Source organism: Manis pentadactyla, chromosome 3 (genome assembly GCF_030020395.1).
Source record: "Manis pentadactyla isolate mManPen7 chromosome 3, mManPen7.hap1, whole genome shotgun sequence".
NCBI lineage: Eukaryota > Metazoa > Chordata > Mammalia > Pholidota > Manidae > Manis > Manis pentadactyla.
Window position 1 is genome coordinate 67,534,376 of NC_080021.1, and position 17,082 is coordinate 67,551,457.

A 17,082-nucleotide genomic window follows, 5' to 3' on the forward strand; every position below is an offset into this window, starting at 1 on the left:
TGTCAGAAATGACCAGGACACAGTGAAAGTGGCCTATTTCAGCACCTCACCTGGGTGTTATTTTGTTAAGTGAATTATCCACAGAAACCTCTTTCCCCTCCTGTTATTTTTAGGAGGCACCAGATTAGGTTGGAGGACTTTGGCCAGAAACACACTTCCCATCATTTAAGAATCTGAATGAGGGAAATTATTCTCATGAATAAATATGAAACAGACAAGGTCAGTAAGGAGAGTTTGTTCTTTCCTTTCTACAGAAAAAGCAGAGCATCATACTTACAAAAGCCGCCTTCAAAATCTTCTCTAGAGAAAAAACTCTGGGAACGGGGAGCATGCAGAGGAGCAGAGATAAGGTGGCGGGACTTCCTTCCTCCTCCTGAGGGCGAGAGGCATTGTTGCTTATCTGCCCTGACCTCCCAGGCGCAGGGGAGCCTGGAAAGCCTGGCCTCTGACCCTCACAGCCCTCCCTTCTGACCTCCTCGGGCTGGGGTTTCCTAGTTGCCGCTAAGCCTCCCGGCCCGACACCGGCCTAGGGAGTCATGAGAGACTGTCTGCGAAGCGCTTGCAAGATGCGGAGGGTTATATAAGCCCGCGTATTATCATCATCACACCCCCGTAGAACCAAGGCTGCCAGACAAACAAAAGGCAGTTCCAAGAAGAGGAGGAGCAGAGGCAGAAGTTACACTGGGGGTGAATTTCGGGACACTGCTGAACTGGCTGGAAAAAAAGGCAACTCAGTATGTGTCTGCAAACCTAGGCAAACAAACAGGGAGCTGCAGCTGGCCGGCGGGAAGGCTCCTCGGAGGGAGGGAGGGAGGGAGGCCGGTTTCCCGGCGGCGCCCAGCACAGTAGCTGCCCGCGGCAGGACCGAGTGGATGAGGATGATGTGGTATTTGTAAAGGCGGGAGTTCCGGAGACCAAGTGCCTAGTAAACACTGAAGCCTTAGACTCAGACCAGGCGCTTCTGCTCCTTCGCTTTAGTCGCGGTCTCTCGTTTTCCTAATGATGGTTCGCAGGGAGTTCCATGGGCCAGGGATGAACCTATTTTAAATCTCAATGGGTCTCTGCCCCTTTCTCTGTGGGTGCAGTAAACCCAGACAGAGGTTTCTGTGCACCGGAGTCGGGCCTGAGAAAGTTCTGATTGGCTCAGAGCACCAGTCCTCCCTGCTACCCTCCGCCTCTCCAATTTGCTGCCTCCTAAATTTTCTTTAGATTATTATTATCCGTCCCTGTTCCGGGCAGTGCTCTCCGACATGTAAGGCACCTCCACATCCTGGCATTCAAAGCTTTCATTTGGCTCCGCACTGATTTCCCACTTCCCTTCCTGCCCTCTGCCTCACCTACCTCGTCACTTTCAATAGGAATCCCTCTCTGAAGGCGGCCCGCCCCCTCACTGCCTCGCCGTGCGTCCCTCTCGCGGCTGGCACTGTCCTCGCTCCCATTTCTCCAGAGCTCAGTGCCAATACCACCCCACGTCTCTTTTCTCCCTGTTGACTCTGCGTCTGTTGTAACACTTCATGTGCTGCCTGGCTTCATAGGTCTGGGACCTTGTGTGGGTCCCCAGGGTGGCCCAGGACGGGGCCTGCGTGAGGCAAGCACTTCCTGCTGGTTTACTAAACTGAGTGACAGCCCACCTGATCTTACCTGGGCCATCAGTCTTGGTGTGAAAGGAACCCAAGATAAACCTCATAGGTTCAGGTGGAAAGTTGCCACATTGGTGAGGTAGGGATGTGTACAAATAGGCTTCTGAGGGGTTTGATGTCCTGTACTTTTGTATATGTTTGGGAACTCATAAATTTCAAAAAAAGGAAGCTTTACATGGAGAGGAGTGTCTCAACTTCCCTTGAGTCAGCTTCCTTTCGGATGTAAGTCCATGAGGTAACAAGAATGCTGGCATCTACTGAGCTCCGGCTATTTCACATTTGAGGAGCTATAAAGTGGAGTTTACTTAATAGAATGCCAGGAAAATTCCCCAAAGGTAAGTTTTTCAGAAATGACAGACTTCTGGGAAGCATTTTATGGGGGAACTCCTCCACTATTGAAAGAATGCAGGCTCTCATAACAGCAGCTCCACGAAGGAACAACAGCTCTCTGGTGAATTGTTGTATGATACAGGGTGAAATATGTTAAGTGAGCTGTCAGGTTTTGTATTTCTTGTGGCTTAGTATTAAAGTGTTCTTAATGACATTTCTCCTGTTATTCTTTGTGCTTTAAATTCCATCTGGGATGGCTGCATTAACCATGGTGTCATTTAATAAACGGGTGTGATTACACAGCACATGCTTTCCAATGCATACAAAATGTTCAGTGGACTAAAAGAATTTTTCCACCTTCACTAATTTGGAACAATAAAAACCAATTCAGGTTCCAAAGAGGAATTTTAGCCTCAAGTTCTTTTGACTTCAGGGATGACACAGGTCTTGTTGCCATTTAATAGTTCAAGTATAGGATCCTCCCTCATTTTGTTCTGTTCCAGTCAGAGCCGTACGCTTTATTAGAATGACTATTTATGAGCCACTACTAGGTATCAGGCACTGGCAATAGGTTTTCATCATTCTTACCCCAGCAATTGTCCTAAAGTACAGGTATTTTAATCTTCACTTTACAGATAAGAAAATTGGTCTTACAAAAAGCTTAGGAACTGACAGAACTTGGATTTGAACCCATCTGTCTGACACCCTGGTCTGTGACTTTTCCATTCTCCTGAAAGTTGGGAGGAACCTTGGTAACTGGGTTCCAAGAAGCCCTTTCAAGGAAAGGCTTTCAAGGAAGTGCTCCAGGAATCTTGGGGTTGGGGCGGAGAATAGGGAGGAAGCAAATGTGAGGGGGGGAGACCAGGTCAATGGCACCTGAGCTTCATCCACTGGACTCAAAGCAGCTTCATTTTTACTGGTTTTATACAGTAACTTTAGATTTTGTTTGAAGCAAAGATTTTGCTACTATATGTATATATTCAGTGTGTGTATGTGTGTGTATTCATACACACACTGAATACACTGAATCTAGTTTAACTTCCTGATATCTGAACTAGATTAACTTCCTGTATTTAAAAGGTAGAGAACTTGGGATCCAGAGAGATTAAAAATAAAATTCCTTGTCCACATTTTTGTAACAGGCCCAGCATTAGCTTCAGATGTCCAAGCTCTGCCTAAAACTACTAGGCTCCCCAAGTCCTTTACCTCCTCACATGCTAAATTGCAGGGAAAGTGAGAGTTAGTCTGACCTGATTGTGTTTCCTGACATTATTCTTGAAAAATGGAAGGCAGACTTACCTTCACTTTGGCAAGCTAAACCCATTTTTGGCCCTTTGGCGTGAGTCTAACGTTGGTCAACATTTGCTTCGTGACAAATTAAAATCAAGGGAAAATTAAATATATAATTTGTCTGGATGATTAAAGGTTCTCTGCCTCTTTTCTTTCTAATCAAAACAAGCAGCAAAGAATACTTCTGCAAGAATCACCCAGCTAATTATACAGCCTTGGACTGAGTACGCATACTAGAAACTGTTTATGCCCCCATGTTTTCAGTCTAGTCAAAAGCAACTCTTTTCACTTGAGACACAGTCAGTGTGGCAAAGACATTACTCTTAGAAGGGCTGGGTATAGCCAGGGGGAAGCAAGAGCCAGCTAGCTCCCCTGCACCCCACTTCCTGCCAGCCAAGTGGAAAGCACGCTGACCCGGCTAGTTCCCTTCAAGCTGGGCCAGATGCACTCCACCTGGTACTCAACCCCATAGGTTTCACTTCCCTGGCACACAATTACTGAAACAAGCCAATCACATCCACCTCTGGGAACCAGGGCCCACCTCACCCCCTTGTTACTATAAAGCCTACTCTCCATGCCCCTTCTTGTTTACTCTGTTCCTGAATTCAACCTTTGTGTGGCCTTCATGGAATATAGTGTCCTCTCCTGGGCTGTTAGTTTATGCGACTGACAAACTGCTGTTGATCCCGTGTCTTCATGTCAGATGTCCTGTGTTTGGTCATCCTAGAACCTTAGGGCAGGACTCCCTTCCCTTACCAACAGGGAGAGAGGGGCGGACAAACAGTGACCAGACATTCACACTGATCTGAAATGGAATTGCCAGAGAACTACTGCCAAATATCACGTCTTTTGGAGTTTTGCTAAGCATCAGGCTATTTGCAAATAGAAAGGATTTTAACTGAAATTGTGTCAGCCGGAACTGACCTTTATTAATTTTCAAGGCCCTGAGTTTTCCCATCTGCTTTTTTTAATTTTTATCATTCTCACCTGGGAATTTTGGAGGAGCAACAGCATTGTTCTCTTTCCTGATATGGCTTAACTACAATCCTGCCTAAAGGCAAAGGAATAAAAAGATGACCCTTCCATTCCTGTCATTTAAATCTTTACTAACTGCATTCTTTCTGTAAAATGTAGCAGACAGGATTTTTCCCATCTCCACAGACAGATTAAAACAGCTTTTCTTTTTCCATCTGAAACATCCCAATATTAATATACTTCCAAATTCTCAGCCCTAGAAACAAGGCCTTGGATGCAATTTCTTTTCCTATTCATGAGATTTACAATAGGAAGGTCATGTTTGTACTAGATTTTGGTTTGAATTAATCTTCCTTCTCCTCAGCATTTTCTATAGAATCCAGGCACTTCATTATTTAGTCATTTCCAAATATTAAATGCTTGTCATTCTTGAAAAACAATCTAATCTTCCCTTTATGGGCAGAGAAACTAAGTTGTGGAACTTGTGAGTGGCTGCCAGGACTCTAAGGTGGCGGCTGCCCAGTGAATTGCTTTCCTCCACACATTCTTAAGACTACAGAGTAAAATGATAAATTGTTTCCTACGCAGCACCTATGTCATCCTCCAACCACTAGAAAATATTAATTAAACTCTAATTTACATTCTGTCTGATGAGAGAAGCTTTATGGAGTAAATATATTCAAACTCCACAAGGAACCTCAGTGCTGAGACTGTGGTCACATCCCCCCTTCTCTGGGCTGTGCCTCATGCAGATCAAAATATATTCTTAGTTCAGTTGAACAAGGGTTCATTTAAACCACATCTGTTGCTCATCAAACCTCTTTTAGGAGTGGGGAATTCTTTTTCAGGGATAGATTCTGTCTGGAAGGTCTATGGCAGCAAATAGTCCTCATGACATTTCACAACATTTTAGCAACGTATAGACAGTACCCGCTTTTACATGATTACATAACCTAGGCAAACCCCTGCACCCCCACTTCAAAGAATTCCTCCCTTGACTAATTCTAAAGAGTAAATTGATTTTCTCATCATTTGTTGTGTTTGACAATAGAAAGGCTGACACAGCGACATTGCTAAAATAACAGCTCTTTTCTACTCAAGGGGAAGGAAGCTGTGTTAATATTCTTAATACCTGGCATCTTTACGAAAAACATGAAATCATTTACCCTTAGCAATAACCGGACTAGGATTAAAAAGCACTTGGTACTTAAAACAGAAGTCATCTGTCAGGAAGAATTATTTAGACTGATGCAAATTAATGGAATAAATTTGCTTCCTAATTATGGTGTGAATATTCATGTTTGTTAAAATCATTTTGAACTGAAGAAGAATTTGGAGAGGATCTTTCAAGAAGTGATCTGACATTCTGTTGGAGGAAAAGATAACACATTTATTTCATAAATTCCTTTTCCATTTCCTAAGAATTTCTGGAAATGATTTAAGCAGAAAAGACACATAAATCAAGGGAAAATGCATTAAGTAAGCATGAGTCCGTCTTGCTTATCTGGAACAACAGTAATAATGCCTTATGGAAAACACTGAACAGCATGTTCATTGTGATGCCCTAGATTCTAAATAAGCAACAGTGTTTTCCACGGGGGTTTGTTACAACTTTCTCAACGCTGGCTTGGGCATGAGCCCACAGCTCAAGTCAGAGGGAGATGAGCACTTAGGCCAGCCCTTAACAAGAAAACATACATACAGACCAGCCTGTATTGCACAGGAGTTGTTACCCTCTAGACAGGCACAGTGCTGCACACCAGTTAGCACATTTTTATTGGAATCTTAGTCTTCTTTTCCTCTCCAGCTTCACAGGAAACCTTTCTTTAGCTCATCACCAAAAGCCTAATAAATTGTGGGAAGAACCAGTTTGCCAGACACTGGAAATTTAATTAATCTGAAAAAAAAAGGGTGTAAATTACAGGAAAATGTAAACTGCTTCCATGTAACTAATGACTGGGTTTTACCATTTAGCATTCATATAGAACCTTCGTTTAAGAGACACCATTGATTTTTGGAAACAAACTGACTTGGGTCCAAATCTAGTTCTACAGGTATGTTTTTTTTTCTTTTTTTTTCAGTCTCGTTCCTTTACTTGTAGCCAGCCCAACTAGTAGAGGAACAACAAAATGTGAAAATGAATGTGAGTGTCCAGCATGTGGTAGGTACTGATTCAGTTTCTCCTTCCTTTTCTGAGAATCTTTTAGGGCACTCCTGTCCTAAGCACTTGTATTATTTGTGCCAAATGAGTAAAACAATTTTCATTTTTTCAGTGAGCATTAGCCAAGGAGTGACCTTGACAACAGTTGCCTAGGTTTCTGAGTTTAAATATAAATATTAAACAATAGAAGGGAAAAGAAGGGGGAATCTCTTGAAAAAGATGGTGATTGATAAGCATTAATAATAACCTGAATGTTACTGGTGTGACTTCAGCCCAGGGGATAGTTATTTAGGGGACCAGGTAAACTCAAGATGTTGGGATTGGTGTTAGAAATCCTAAGAAAGCTTTCATTAGGCAACAGTGGATTAGACACAGAAAAAATGAACAGAGGGAACATTATCCAAGAAATACAGTCCATGTGGAATCCAATCTGTCCGTTCCAGTCTTTCTGAGCAGGTGGAGGAATAACGTGCAAATGCATAAAAAACCATCAATGTCAGAGAGCAGGCGCTGGGGCAAAGTGCAGGTGTTCAGACACTGGGCAGAGCAGAGGAAGAGAAAGCAGGTGTGGGGATGGGCCCCTGGCCCCTGCTGCCCAGAAAGATTGCACTCTGAGAGGTGCTGGTAGAGGATATGCTGACACCCAGATGGGAAATAGGCTTGTTCTGCAGAATCTGCAAATACCCATGTCTAGGGTTGGCAGGTGCATGAGTGAGAAGAACCAGAGGCTAAGAGCCAGAGCCTGAGGCAAGGGGGATGGACAGCAAAGGGGGCTGTAACGGGCAGCCCCTGAAAGGAATTGCTTAATGCTTTTAACTAATGCCAAACCGAATAACCTGAGACCCGATGTGATGGACTTCCATGAAGAAAGTTTTTCCCCTGAATTCTCCTACACTGCAGTAAGGTTAAGCTGTGCCCTTTAGGCAGCTGTGTGCTGTGTGGGAATGCACAGGGCAGCAGGGGTGGGGACAGGACAGAGGCCGTATTTATTACTAAAGGAAAGAGGTAGGTGAATGTCATCTTCTCAGCTCACCTAACCATTCTTGTTCGAGGGAAAATGTACACAATTCAGTATTATCCAAAAATATGGAGTGGGAAGAAACCACAAAAGGGGTATCTGGAAGCTTGGGTTAGAGGACAGAGGCAGAAAAGCAGATGCCATGTATCTGACCTGCATCTTGAGCGGCTCTTCCCTGACTGGTCATTGCCCAGCAGGTACCTGCGAGCGCACCCTAGAAAGCCAGCTGTGTTGTAACTGGTTAGAGCAAAGGGAAAAGTCATGAAATCCAGCCACCATTGAAACTGGGCTTAACTTTCTATCATATAGACGAGATTATAATCTAAAAGAGGTTATGCAGATAGGCAAAAACCATATCTGTCAGATTATCTTCAAAGCAGTTCAACTTTCCAAGGACTGGCTTCGAAATTTTTTAAAAAGGTAAAATCTGTTTCCTTCTTTTATTATAATTTTTTTCAGGTTTTGAAACTACATGCTTTGTGGGTAAAGCTGAGGTTTAGCAAATTGGGCCAAGTTAATTTTTAGGTCTTGTGTTTAAGTATTTAGATCATGATGTCTTACAAGCTTTTTAATAGAGAATTCCAAACATCATCCCTTCATTTAACAAACACTTATTTATTGAATGTTTACTATGTGCCACAGGCTGCTGTTGATGCAAATATGTGGTACCTGCTTTTTTATAAACATACTTTTCCATAATACAAACTATGTTCCTGGGAAGAGTTCTATTAATTGCATTATTTAAAAATTACTGACTATCTGAAATAATTTGAAGTAATTTTTTGACTACTGAATGTTTGAAGTAATGGTTGAAGTATCAACTGAGGCTTAAAGGAAAAAGGAAAAATGTGGAATAAAGATTGTTTTAATTAATGGCAGGGATCTTGAGTGGTCCAAGTCCTGTTTTGCCCCCTCTAAGTTAATTACATCAGTAAGGTTAGTCAGATCCCATTTCCTTCTTTGTAAGGAAGGAACCATGAGAATTTCATGTCATAGAAATTAAAAAAATAAATAAATCAGAAAATGTGTATAAATTTAGAAATTAAAAAAATGAAATCAGATAATATGTATAAAGCGCTTATGTGTACATGGCAGGTAGGTGCTTAATAAATCTTAGCTATTATACATAGTATTAGTCGATAAAATCTAAGCATCAGTCTCTTTGCTTTGTTCTTTAAGAGAATATTGTTTTTTCTATTGATAAATACAACATGAGCCCTAGAAGTTTTAGATGTGCACAGGGGGTATGAAAAGGCAGTGGACTGTCAAGAGGATATATTGGAAAAAGTACTGGTTCTGGAATTTTAGGACCTGGGTATCTGTATGCAGAATACAACTCTGCTGTTTAGTAACGATGAACAGTAATAACACAAGTAATCTTCACAGCCTATTTCTTAATCGGTAATATGGGTGCAATAATGTCTGTGCATTCATTCATTCAAATCAAATAATTTTTAGTATGAGGATCAAATAAAAGGGTTGTAAAATGATTTGCAGTTGGTAATATATATATATATATATATAAAAGTTACAGTTAAATAATAATTATGGTTTATAAATACTTTAATTGTAATTTACTTTTCAGTTTATGTAGATATAGGATTACATGTTGGGAGGAAGTTTGGAGAAATAGAGTTCTTCACTTTGCCTCTAATCAGCTCTATTAGCATTTGCACATTATTTAACTTCCCCATGTCCCTGTATCTTTAAAAAAAAATTGCATTGAAAATATTACCAAAAAAGCTGAGGTTTGGAGAGTTAAGCTAAGTTATGGAAAAGTTGCAAGAATAATGGAAAAAATATGTGCATAGCATTTACTCAGATTCACCCATTGTTAACAATTTATCCCAATTCCTTTATCTATTACACTCTCTCTCTCACATACATACATCTCTCTATATATACATCTCTCTCTCTAGAGAGAGATGTATATATATACATATATATATATGTGTGTGTACATGTGTGTGTGTGTGTATTTGTTTATTGAACTGAGTGAGTTGTACATATCATGGTTTTATACCCCTAAGTATTTTTCAGTGTATATTACCTAAGAATGCAACTCTGTTTTTTATTCTTTAAAAAAATTACAAGTATTTAGTTGTATGACATGCTCTACATGGTTGTTAAAATCAAATGAAATGTTTCCAAGTGCTTTGGAAAGTATATATTGTTATATAAAGTACAAATTGTCATATAAAATAAAAGGAAGTACATTTTGTAAACTGAGAAAACTCGAATCACCTAATTCTTCAAAGGACTTATATGTGTTCATAGAGTACAAACTAAATGTCCATGGGCAATGTGCATGCCAGGTTAAAGACAGGGCTAACTTCAGAGTTTGTGTGATGAGATGAATGAGAGAAACAAGAATGATGCTTTCACACTATGTCATACATTCTGAGTTAAATTCCTCTTGCAAGGACATGCATTTTTGGGTACTATGTTTTACTTTGTTTTCCATATTATATCGTTATTTTTTGTGGACATTCTGAGCATGTCTGAGAGCAAAGATTATAGAAAACAAACAGTTTCTGCTCAAATGGAAGAGTAAGTAGGTATGTAAAAAATGGAGGAAGGGCTCAGCTGTATCTCTTCTGGTCCTCAATGAACATAGCCTGCTGTATTTTCATCACAGACAACAACTCAGATACAAATAGGGAAGCATGTTGTACAGAACTGTTAAATCTATAGTCTTAGTTGAAAATACTATAAACAAAGTATTCTTATGGACCAATGAAACAATTTTTCATATACTCTTTTTTCAGCATTTGCTGTAATAAGTTTAGCTATATGACAAATAATTACTCTGCCACATTATCTTCACATTATCAACAGAATTCTCCCTTTCACCAGAAGTTGTAATACTGATAAGCCTGATTTCTTTATAAGTATAACCAGATTTGTAATCACATTCTCCAGTGTATTGAAATATGACTATTAACTTAAAAATAGGAAGGAAAATACCATTTTTCCTGTGACATACTTCTTTCATCACTTTGAAAATTGTAACGGCTTCTTCCTTTAGATACTTGTGACAACAACAACAAAAAAGGAAATCCAGAACATGTTTTAAAAACAAAGGTATTTTTCAAACAGTTAAAACTGCACTTAAGTACCCCAAATTAATCTCTTATTTTGAATTATTAAATTGTTTTTCTTTATAGGACAAAATGAAAAATGTAAGTAAGTCGATGACAATGAAATACATTTATAATCCAATCATGATTGATTTTACTTCCTTTACAAATAATCAGCTTCAAACATATATTTATAGATACATAATGATGTATACACTCATGTATTTATTAAGCTATGAAGAATACTGCTCTTAGCTTCTCTTAGGAAAACTCCAGTACCTGAGGAACTATTTCAAATGTGTCTTTTCTCAATGAGGAGACATTACTGAAGAACAGCTACTGTTCTAATGCAACAAATTTCCTTAAGACTGAGAAAATGTGGTGTGTTTGGAATCACCTGAAGCATGAAGCAATGAAGTGGAGTTAAAAGACATGAGTTCTAACACTGGTTACTCCACTCACTAGCTCTTCAGACTCAGGCTTGTCCTTTCTCAGATTCGGTTTCCTCATTTGCAGAAATGGCATCTCTGCTCTGCTAACCCAAATACTGCGTTCCAATGATTTAGCTCAGATGAAGATGTTTTGGAGGAGTCGTGGTTGACATCATCATCATATCTGGGTAGCGTTGTTTTGGCACAGGTTAAAAAAAAATGTCCTTACAAAGAAAGGAGGTTCTCTATTCTAAAGCTATATACCTGCAGATTATACATCCACACAACCGTGCTTGGGCATTTCTTTTAGAATGAATATTCTGCAAGGAATGCGTCTGAACAGTGATACTTTTTCTGGCATTCGTTCCCATCCCAAGAACTCTCTGCAGTACCTGATTATTCACGGCAGCACTCAGCAAGAGAGTTCCTGGTCACCGAGGGAGCTGGGCTCACGCCTTCATGTTCTCATCAGGTTTGAATGTACAACTGACACACGAACTCCCTTTAGTCCTGGTAGGATTTCACTGACTTGCACTCTTTGATAAAGCCTAGCTCATAGAACACTCTGTTAAGAATGAGTTTTGTAAAAGTACACACTTCCAATGGTAAAATAAATAAGTAACCGGGATGTAATATATAGCATAAGGAATATAGTCAAAATCTTGTAACAACTTGGTATGGTGATAGCTGGTACCTAGAATTATCATGCATATAAATGTTGAATCACTGTGTTGTACACCTGAAACTAATGTAATACTGTGTGTCAACTACCCTTCAATAAAAAATAATTATCTAAAAAAAAAGAATGAGTTTTGTGATTTTAGGCAGGTCTCTGAACATTGCCAGGCCTCAGTGTCCTCAAATGTAAAATGAAGGAGAGATTGTTACTTAGAAGGTATCTAAGGTACACCTCTAACATTCTGTGTCTCTGTAGTTATCTTACATGCCTTTACTGGAAAATCTATCCCTAATTCTCAATTATTTAAGACAACTACAGGAAATGAGACCTAGTAGCTTTGACAGAGTGCATGATAATTTTCTCATTTTTCTAAGTAATTTAAGTCCTCTCATTTCACTAGCCAATTGTCCTACAAATGAGAATGCGACTCCTAGCTGAAGAATTTTTACAATCAGATCCCACTATATCTCTCTACATGTATATATATACACACATACATACCCCCAATGTGATTCACTATGAAATTTTAATTTATGCCATGCAGCAGACAGTGAACATATTCATTCAGGCAGAATAGGTCTATATATCTGGCACTGTCTTTGAAATTCTGGTCTAACCATAATTTTACAGGTCCTTCAAACCACAATTGTCACTATCTCTTCAGTTTAGTTCTCAAGAGAAATTAATTGGTAACACAGAATCCTGAGTGGCTGGCATGTGAGTGACACCCAGCTATACAATTTCACATCTAATCAAAGAAGATGGGAATTCTAGTTGGCCTATTGTCTATTTGAATCGGTTTCTGAACGGAATCCAGCTGGCTGAAACGCAGCCCTGGAGAGTGATGTGGGCAGAAGATGGAAAAAGAAATCAAGCCAGAGAAGCAGTGTATGAGCTAGTGCTTTCCACAGTCGAAAGAATTGCCTGGGGTAGCTGTGAATTTGCAGCTGATTAGTTCCTAAAATTTCTTAATGACTAACGTGCAACTTTCTATCCCAGTTGTTCTTAAGAATCTATGAAGAATAACAGTACAAAATCGTACCCAATTAAGAGTTAAAATTGTATGACAAGGCTCTAAATGGTAAGAGAGCCTCTCGAAGGAGGAAATCACTGCTGCTTGGAATAGTTAGGAAAAGCAGCTCCGTGGAGGTGATGTGGGTGATTTTTCTTCCAGGATGGGCAATATTTCAACGTTCAATGGGAAGGCAGCCCCAGACCAGGACACAGTGTGAGCAAATGCTTAGCAGTACAGATAAGTGATGGAAAATTCAGGAGATGCTTGACCAGCTTAGTAAAGAGCAGAAAGTATACAGGGGAAGTAGGATGGTTAGAGTGGAAAAGATGCAGGTCCTTAAATGCTGGTATTTTCTTCAGATTGCTGTAGAAAATTGGGAGATGGCTGTTTTAGAGTAATGGAATGACATGATGAAAACAGTGCTGAAGGAAGATTAGTTTAACAGTGGTGTTAAGATGAGTGGGAATAAGAAAGCAGGTACAGAGTTCAATTTAGAAGCACAAGGTGATGTAGGACTGGATTAAAGTCCTTCACTTCCCTCCCCTGAGTCCATGTTTTCTAAATTCAAGGAGAATGTTGTATATTTTTTAGGCTTGTCTTAAGGAAGAGCAGAGTTTGCCAGTAAAGAAGAATAATGTGATCTAGATGGAGGCACCAGCCAAATAAAGGTGAACAGGAGGTGGGTGGTATGCCCCCAAAAGGTTAACTAAATTTGCTCAGCATCACACTATTCATGGTAGCCAAGTTCTAGACCTCCAGGTTTTTGTGCTTTTTCCATTGTACCACTCTGCCTTTTTCCCAACTGTAACACTACTGCCATTATTCAGCAAATTTTGTTTCATTGCTAGTAACATTTTGATTTATTCCTTGCCCAGCATGAAACATGGTTTGCCTGAAGCCAAAGAAGCCATCCAGAGCCATATTTCAAGCTTCCAAAGTGTTACGACATCCCAAGAAAGACAGAAGCTACTGTAGAACAACTCCAATTCTACTTCCAAGACTACTCCTGTGGGTGACCAGAATGGTAGATCAACAGAGAGGTATTTTTGGAGCAAAACAACTAATGAAATTATCAATTGCTAACCTCGAAGCAGATAGCTTACTTTCTATTTTTTTTGTCCTTATTTTTGCATCAAAAAAACTGACTCTCTGAAAGCATATATATTTTTTACTACATTGATATTATTTTTCCCACCTCCCTCTCTACTTATTCATTTTTCATTTTTACAAGGACCATACTTCTCCAATCCAGAATTCTTTCAGATAGGTCTAGAAGCTAGACATGTAGGAATGGAATCCTGAACTGAAATCTGAATTTAGACCTCTGAAATGACGAAGTTTAGGATTATCAGCTCACATTCCATACCCTCACTTCCACACAGGCACATTAGCCCACTGACTTAAGTGGATACTTAGTGGGTACAGCCTGTTGATCTAAGAGAAGAGACCTGATCTAGTATCAAGCTTGTCAACTAAACCCAACTTTTGTGCTTGCTAGAGATGATGTTCATCAGCTTAACAATAGCACTTATTTATTACATCTTTTCCCCTTGGTTCAATGAACTGGATGCTCAAGAATTACCAATGCAGTCATTAGCTGTAAATAGCTTCCAGATATAAACTATCTCATGCCAATTGAACCCTTATGTGTGGCAATTCTGAATGAGAAATAGATTATAGGTGCTGATTCTTAGGCTGGCATTTCTCCCATAAAATCCAAGGAACGTGATTCAGAAAACTCATTTGAGTAAAACAAAACAGGCCAAAGTCTTTATTAAAAACTTGAATGGAACCCAAGTCTCTTTAGAGGAACCCAAATGCCCTCAAGTCTCCAGTCAACACTATTCCCACAAATTTCTAGTAAGAGGACATTTTAATTCTGAAACTGCTTAGTCTGACAGATTTAGTATAAAGATATGAATAAAGTTTGGCTCTCGTATTTTGAAGAGGATCTTAAAATGAAGTTTAACTGAAATAAAAACAAAAGGGCAAAGCAAGAGGGGTTAGAAATAAATGGGGAAACCTTTCCCAAACCTTAAAATTGAGAATGGTTTGTCTTTGTAATGAGTGAAGAAGGGAGGGTCTATATCATTTTAAAGTAAGTCATTCATACATTCTGCAAAAAGGTGGTCAACCCATTTCTTCCACAGCAGAATCTGCAGGTTTACAAGCAGAAGCAACTTAAATATTTCATCTCTTCTGGCCTCTAGGCTCTGCTTTAAATTATATGTCCCTCTCCAGCAACATTTTCTTAGTTGAAAGAAGAGAATTTTTAGGTATTTTGCAGAAGTAGTTTGTTGTTCTGACTTGAAAATTCATTACTTCCCCAAAGTTTAAAAACACTAGAATTATTATTTGGCCAACTATTTCCTTGATCCAAGAAAATATTATTTTTATCTAAGAAGATGTAGCCCATTAAAAAAATCAGTTATGTATTCTGTCTTATATCCATCAATGATCAGAAAGTTAGATTTTTATCTGTTTAAATTATATAAACTTATATATACATGTCTTTACTGCATTTGCATTATAGTTATTCCAAGCACAACTGTTAATTTATGGATGATGGATAAACATTTGTTCCATAATGGCCACTGTCACTTTGGAAATTCATGGTGCTGCAAATGAAATGCTACTTCCAGCACCACTGTTTTCTGTAGGTGGTGTCATCACTCCTGTTTCCTGGGTTTGATCCTTCACTGCAGTCTTTGTCCCTTGCCTTTCTTTCCTCCTCCATTTGACTAACCGCCAAGTTGTTGATACTGTTGTTTATTTCTTCATAATGTTTCTTATACCCAGTTTTTCTCACCCTCAGTCACCAGTGGAACTAAGCAAAGTCTTTTTCCTTTTGGTAGCCTCCAAATTGTCTTAGCGCTCTCTTCCCACGCTCCCTCTCCCCACCACTTCCAGCAAAAACCTACTGCTCAACCATCCAAAGGGACCTGCTTGACTATAAAGCCCCATCTCTCCAGCTGATGTGTGAGGACACTCTGGAATCTGGCCTAATTTGGCCCTAACAGAACGGGCTTACAATCGAAAAAGGCGCAGAGGCGGCCTCTTCCTCTGCCTTTCATTTTCTCCTCTCTCACTCTTTTCTCCCTCTCTACTTTCCGTTCCTCTTTCTTCTCTTTGCCCAGTACCTCCCTTCATTATATTCCCAAACTGCATGTGCTATGCAGATCCTTTGATTCAAGAATACGGGCTTTATTTGAAATGACATACTCAGTTTAACTCCAAGCCCTCACTCAAGTGCCTACTTCACCATCTTGGAAAAATACAGCTTGTTGAGTGCTTGCTGAGTTCTATGCTCTGTTAGGTATCTTACGTTTATTATCTCACTTAACCTTTATACCAACTCTTTGTGATAACCTTATCTCCATTTTATGGAGAAGGAAACTGAGTGAAGGAGAGGGTAAACTGTGCTCACACAGTCTGTAAATGACGGAGATGAATCAGGTCTTTGAGGAAAGCCTTGCCTGGCTCGGATTCATGCTCCTCCAATAGGGGGCTCTGTTGGCATCTCTTTTATTTAATTAGATCTAGTAATTGATAGTTAACCACAAAATTCTTTGCATTACTACTAAATTTTTTTGTGTACCTGTCTTCTCATAGCTAAACTAGATATATCTTAAGGGCAAGGATGGTGTTCTCTATTATTCTGAAATCTTTTTTGCACTAGAATAGAAATAGAATAGAAGTTCTCAAAAACAATGGAATAGATAAATTAGTATGTTGATGGCGGTTTCTTAAGCCTATTCCTGTTGGCTTTAATTCTATTCAGAAGGCACGTTATGACTATTCTTAGCACAGCAACTCAACTTCTAAAAAGTAATTCACACTGTTTGATATTAAGTATATTCCCCAGATCTTTTACTAAAAATAGCTGTCAAATATGAAAAAGAATGTGATAACACATATGAAGCCTCTAGTTGTCTCAGATGAAAAATATTACATAACCCGTGCTTTCATTCATCTACTATATTCAGAATACTTCCACCTAGTACCATTAAACTCTCAAGAGAAAGAAAAGAACACATGGTTTGTTGGGGCCTTTCTTTTCTCGGGTGCACTTTGATACATCAGAAGTAAAAGCTGAACTTTCAAGAATTTCTGGATGCAATGCCAAGCACATCTGTTTACTAGGACATTCTATTCAGGGAAAGATTGATTATTGGCAGGTGAAGGTTAAGGAGGAAGCTTGAAACTGACAGAAGTCTATTCAGAGGTTATGTTATATTATAGGAAGGTGATTTTGGTGCGAAGCCATATTTGTGATTCAAGCTTGTAGACAATATCCACAGGTGCTCACTTTCGAATTACCTTATCAGTAAGTGTACGATTGGCATGCAGTTAATCTTTCCTCACATGACTCTGCTATAGCTATTATCTTATAAAAGTCTATTCTTCAGTTTTATTTTCAATTAATATAGTGGTTACTGCCTCTGAGTTATAACACTGTAACA

The 17,082-nt window shown here is 39.4% G+C and overlaps 1 protein-coding gene across 9 annotated transcripts in view; it reads right to left on the reverse strand.

Moving 5' to 3' along the window:
- SULF1 (sulfatase 1) overlaps positions 1-17,082 on the reverse strand; it is a 165,649-nt gene that overhangs the window by 141,695 nt on the left and 6,872 nt on the right. For 2 of the 9 annotated variants that reach the window (XM_057498001.1, XM_036886245.2), the window contains exon 1: positions 278-618. The exons of 3 other annotated variants lie outside the window; for them this stretch is intronic. The gene's annotated coding sequence lies outside the window, so the exon portion shown is untranslated. Of the gene's footprint in view, positions 1-277; positions 620-17,082 lie in introns of those variants that run through there. 4 more of the 9 variants (XM_057498006.1, XM_057498000.1, XM_036886246.2 and 1 more) reach the window with 4 other exon arrangements.